Source organism: Drosophila willistoni (assembly GCF_018902025.1).
Source record: "Drosophila willistoni isolate 14030-0811.24 chromosome XR unlocalized genomic scaffold, UCI_dwil_1.1 Seg41, whole genome shotgun sequence".
NCBI lineage: Eukaryota > Metazoa > Arthropoda > Insecta > Diptera > Drosophilidae > Drosophila > Drosophila willistoni.
In genome coordinates, this window is record NW_025814058.1 from 167,144 (window position 1) to 173,079 (window position 5,936).

Consider the following 5,936-nt stretch of genomic DNA (forward strand, 5'->3'; position numbering starts at 1 on the left):
ACGGACTGACTAACAAAGTTGTCAGTTTCTCTGCCATTTTCGCTTCTTCCTTTTAACAATGGTCGTAAACAATGCTGAAGGAAATTGAAGTTACTAGTTAGTACTAACTGGATAGACTAAACTAAATGGCCACTCATTTTGTTTGTTTGCTGCTCATTCGAATTGTCTGTCGCTCTGTCCGTTTTGTTGTCCACTCACTTACTTTCTGCTTTGGCATTGCGCCCATTTCGGGAATAAATGAAGGGAAATTTATGTACGGCTTGGAAATGGGGCATGCAATTGGCATCTGTTGACAAACAAACATGTTGCACCTAGCAACAACAACAACAAGAAAAAAAACACAAACGACACACACAATAACAACAACAAGAATAGCAATAGAAACATCAGGAACTCTAACATTCTTTATGGCCAAAAGCCAATCATTCGTATTGTTCTTTTTCGTTTTTGTACCTTTCCTTGGATCAGATATTGCACCAAAATGTCTAGAAATTCCTTGAGTTTTCAGTTTTTTTTTCATGGAAAAACTAACATTGTGTAGGGTCTAAGCATATTGAATTCTATGATGATTCTTTGTTAAAGTCATGCCAATAAGTATGCTATGGATTAGTACAGTTATAGGCAAAATTCCAATGCATTCTGGAGAACCTTGCAATACCTGAAGGATATGAATTACTCCTGTGGAATTTTGTTGCCTTGTAAATTAGAAAACAGAGATAGATATAGATTTTAAATTCTTTAAATAATAGGCGGATTAAGGCCTGTGAAATGTGGGCACTCTGCTCCTTAAAGTGTGCAATAGGCTGGGAAATCGTTTATTGCGTTCAACAAATTGATAACGCTTAATTTGCTTTAAAATTTGTCTATATGAGATATCTCGAGAATTACTTCTTTGGCCACACGACATATTAAAATATCTTCATCGATTTAAAAGAAAGGAATTATTGAACCGCCTATTGCATACTTTAGGGATCAAAGTTCTACGCATATCCAAACCCATGGATTAGCCTATGGTTTAAGTCGACAAAATGACTGACATTGGAATACTTTAAGGATAATTAGTGTTTAATACTTTTACTAATTTACTAATTTTTTATAAAAGATAAACTCGATACATTTTTTAGTAGTTATTTGTTAAAATACACAACATTTTTATATCATATTCTTAATCACTCATGAGCTCATTAACCTGGCCCTTTAATTAGTTTTTGCTTAGTTAATCAGCAGAATCTCATTACATTACAGCGTTCAGCATAATTTCTAAGGAAAATATTTACACAAATGTTTTTTTTTTTTTTTGTTTTTTGTTTGCCAGAGTTTTTTGCATTTCATGGTTTTTTCACTACGATTCAGTCCATCTCCTCATATTTGCGCAAATTAGTATTATAAACAGCTTGCAACTAGGAGGCAACTTGTTGTGAGGTGACAGCGGAAGAACAAAATGCGTTAAAAAAAGAAAAAACAAAAACAAAAGGCAAACAAAAAACATTGCAATTTGTTTACGTGTTTATGTTGTTGGCTATATTCATACTCGCCGCTGTGAATCAGTGAAGCATCAAAACAATTTGAAAAGCCTGCACAAACAGCCAGATGACAGCGAATAAATGGAAAAACGAATGGCGAAAAAAATGATGGTGAAAAAAAATTTGTTGTGAAATTAACTCGAAATATAAGCAAAAGGCATAAATCATATGTGGCATGACATGTGTGAAATTACTTAATTAAATTAATTTTTGCACTTCACACACAAACACCGAATAGTGAGGGAGTGAGAAAGATACACACACACACACACAGGGAGAAAAAGAGACAAGAGTTGATAGAGATATGAATTCAATTCTGGATTTTCCTTTCCGTTGGTTGGATTTTCCTCCTTTTTTGTTCTTAATGTGCTTAATTTATGGGATGTCAAAGGCTGAGGCTAATTAAAAAGCAGCCAATTAGCAGTGCAGCAAGTGGATGGGAAATGCACAAACACATAATCGTTGTATGTAGGTATACATATACATACGTGGCGTCATACACACACACACACACATGTGCATGTACACTGTGTAAACACATTTCTTAGATAAGATAACATTTTCAAAATTTTGAATATAACAAAACTGAAATTAGCTTTGTGTAGCCTACTTATGAGGTGCGATTGGGACACAAGAAAACAATCAAGGGTATTGATTATTCGGTGGCCAGATTAAAGTTTATGTTTAATTCCTTAAATTATATGGAAATTTATGGTTTTTTGGTCCTTACAGAAGTTTGAATAATTACCGATAAGGAAATATGGACAATAAAATTGGTCAAATATTGCTTGAATTATAGAATAGCAAATGCAAGGGAATTGCCAAAACTGATCTATTAAATTTACTAATTTAAAGGCTATTTATTAGGATATCCTTGGATTAGTGTAGTCCTTGTTAATTACATTACTAATAAAATATTAAAAAAATACATATATTTATTTGTTTGGTTTTCGTTTTTTAGATCTAAAATCCATAAATCCTGCTCCAGGACGAAAGGACATGGCTACCTAGAAAGTCCTCAGAGATATCCACAGATTGGCAACAAAAAAAGTTGGGGTCATCTAAGGATGCAGGTCATTCAATTTTCTGAGATAGTCCTTTTTCTCAGCTATTAGAAGGACGTTCAAGGACACGCCGATGTCAGTCGACGCGCATGGCCAAGAACTTTTATCATGCCAAAGGATATCTAAATCGTCTTCAAAATGACAGACTTATGAGCACTTTTCTGTTTTTTGGACTTGTAATTTTTTTCAAGTCCGAAATTGAACAAAGTTTTGGAAAATATGGAAAAAATCACAAAATCCTTGATATCTCGGCTCTCCGCAGGATTACAGAGATGTCCTTTGCACCGAAGATAGTCCCTGCTGATCAACGTTTTATGACATCACTTTCGTCCTGATCCTTCAAAGGACTTTCGAGATACTTGACATTTTGTGTCAAGCAGAAAAGTTCTTTTATCTCAGCTTCCTGAAGGACATTCCGGGATCTGTTAGTGTCAGACAATGCGGGTCGTCAAGGACTACCATCTAACCAAAGGACATTTTGGTGGTCCTTAATTTGGCTGAGTTATAAGGACATTTGTGCTTTTTTGGCGACTTTTCGGTCATTTTTCTGACTCTACCCCTTACACAAATTCGAACGATATTTTTGGCAGGATATTGAAAATCCTTGAATGCCGATCGATAGTCCTGATTCTGGAGGAGCAAAAAAGGTGTGTCCTGTCGAAATCGGTTAGTGTCCTGCAGAGATATGCCCTCGAGAAAATTATCCTTTTTTTGTTTTTTAGCTCTAAAATCCACGAATCCTGCCGCAGGACGAAAGGACATGGTTCTCTAGGATGTCCTTGATGATCTCTATAGATTGGCATCAAAAAAAGGTGGGGTCGTCCAAGAATGCAGGTCACAAAAATTATCGAAAAGGTTCTATTTGTAAACAGTTTGAAGGACATTCCAGGACCTCATAACATCAGTGGATGCGAATGAAGAAGGTCTTCCATCTGGCCAAAGGACATCACGATCAGGCTTAAAATAGCCGAGATATGAGCAGATTTGCGGTTTTCGGACTTTTTTTTTTTTTTTTTTTTTTTAATATGTGTATTTTAGCAAGGAATCGATTCACAAATGATCTTAACAAAGCTTTTAACTTAACATAATATAAACGCCAAACAGTTATTTCTAACAGTGTAAATTTTAATCTTATTTATATATGTACATTACTCTATATTTTTATGGGTATGTTTATTTAGGTATACAAGTCAACAACTTAACGTATCATTGTCAGATACTGCCTTCTCTTCAGCCTGTGGATGGTTCTTTGGCTCGCAAGAGGTCTCGCCAGCCGGTTTGCATGTGTGTGCAGCCTATCATTGTACCTGCTGGTGTGGCGATTAATTTGGTCTTCTACCGTTTCCACTTCAAGATCATGGTGTAGTGATGCGCCTCGGATAAACCATGGGCACCCTGTCATCTGACGCAGAGCTTTGTTTTGAAACGTTTGTACCTTTTTTCTATTGGAATCTGCAGCCATTCCCCAGATTTGGACTCCATATCTCCAAGTAGGAGCTATTATAGCATTATACAGTGCCCGTTTGCGTTTTCGGACTTGTAATTTTTAGCTTATTAATGTAGAAAATTTATGTTGCATACTTTTGGGGTGAATAATATGAATTTTTTAAAAAGTGTTGCCTACTTATTGGGGGTAAAAAAGGAACGTCAAAAATTTTGAGTATCCTTTGAAGGATCAGGACAAAAGTGGTGTCAAACGAATCCTTTCATCAAGGACAATAATCTGTGTGAAGGACATCCCCAAAGTCCTGCGAGGAGCCGAGATATTAAGGATATTGTGTTTTTCAAATTTTTTTGCATACTTTTAGGCGTTTGAGCTTGTAGGGTTCCAAAATAAATGTGTTGCACACTTTTAGGCGTTTGGCCTTGTATTGTGCCAAAATTAATTAGTGTTGCATACTTTTAGGCGTTTGAGCTTGTGTGGGTTTTACATTAGCTCAACCGCCTAAAAGTGTGCAACAGAAAAAAGTTTTGGTACCACACACGCTCAAAGGCCTAAGAGTATGCAACACATTTCGATTTTCGTACCATACACGCTCAAACGCCTAAAAGTATGCAACACTAATTTATTTTGGAACCCTACACGGTCAACCGCCTAAAAGTATGCAACAAGACGTTCCATTTTTTTACCCCCAATAAGTAGGCAACACTTTTTCAAAAATTCATATTATTGACCCCAAAAGTATGCAGCATAAATTTTTTTTACATTAATAACCTAACAATTACAAGTCCGAAAACCGCAAATCTGCTCATATCTCGGCTATTATAAGCCTGATCGTGATGTCCTTTGGCCAGATGGAAATCCTTCTTCGTCCGCATCGACTGATGTTATGAGGTCCTGGAATGTCCTTCGAACTGTTTAGAAATAGGACCTTTTCGATCATTTTTGCGACCCCACCTTTTTTTGATGCCAATCTATAGAGATCATCAAGGACATCCTAGGGAACCATGTCCTTTCGTCCTGCGGCAGGGTTCGTGGATTTTAGAGCTAAAAAACAAAAAAAGGATAATTTTCTCGAGGGCATATCTCTGCAGGACACTAACCGATTTCGACAGGACACACCTTTTTTGCTCCTCCAGAATCAGGACTATCGATCGGCATTCAAGGATTTTCAATATCCTGCCAAAAATATCGTTTGAATTTGTGTAAGGGGTAGAGTCAGAAAAATGACCGAAAAGTCGCCAAAAAAGCACAAATGTCCTTATAACTCAGCCAAATTAAGGACCACCAAAATGTCCTTTGGTTAGATGGTAGTCCTTGACGACCCGCATCGTCTGACACTAACAGATCCCGGAATGTCCTTCAGGAAGCTGAGATAAAAGTACTTTTCTGCTAGACACAAAATGTCAAATATCTCGAAAGTCCTTTGAAGGATCAGGACGAAAGTGATGTCATAAAACGTTGATCAGCAGGGACTATCTTCGGTGCAAAGGACATCTCTGTAATCCTGCGGAGAGCCGAGATATCAGGGATTTTGTGATTTTTTCCATATTTTCCAAAACTTGGTTCAATTTGGGACTTGATAAAAATTACAAGTCTAAAAAACAGATAATAGTTTATAACTCTGTCATTTTGAGGACGATTTGGATATCTTTTGGCATGATGGAAGTCCCTTATGACCCGTTGCGACTGGCACTAATAGATCCTGGAGTGTCCTTTGGGAAGCTGGGATCAAAGGACGTTTCTGTTAAAGAAAATATTGCACATATCTCGAGAGTCCTTTGATGGATCAGAACAAAAGTGGTATCAAAAAATTTAAATAATCAAGGACCATAGTCGGCGCATATTACATCTCGATAGTCCAGCGTAGAGCTGAGTTATCAAGGATTTTATGAATTTGTTTTTGAC

The 5,936-nt window shown here is 36.7% G+C and overlaps 1 long non-coding RNA gene across 1 annotated transcript; it reads left to right on the forward strand.

The window, feature by feature from the left end:
- The first annotated feature begins 2,788 nt into the window (after nucleotides 1–2,788).
- On the forward strand, nucleotides 2,789–3,578 carry LOC124460747. The gene is made up of 3 exons (XR_006954755.1): nucleotides 2,789–3,253; nucleotides 3,310–3,399; nucleotides 3,460–3,578. It is a non-coding gene; the product is annotated as an uncharacterized LOC124460747 (long non-coding RNA).
- The last annotated feature ends 2,358 nt before the right edge of the window (nucleotides 3,579–5,936 follow it).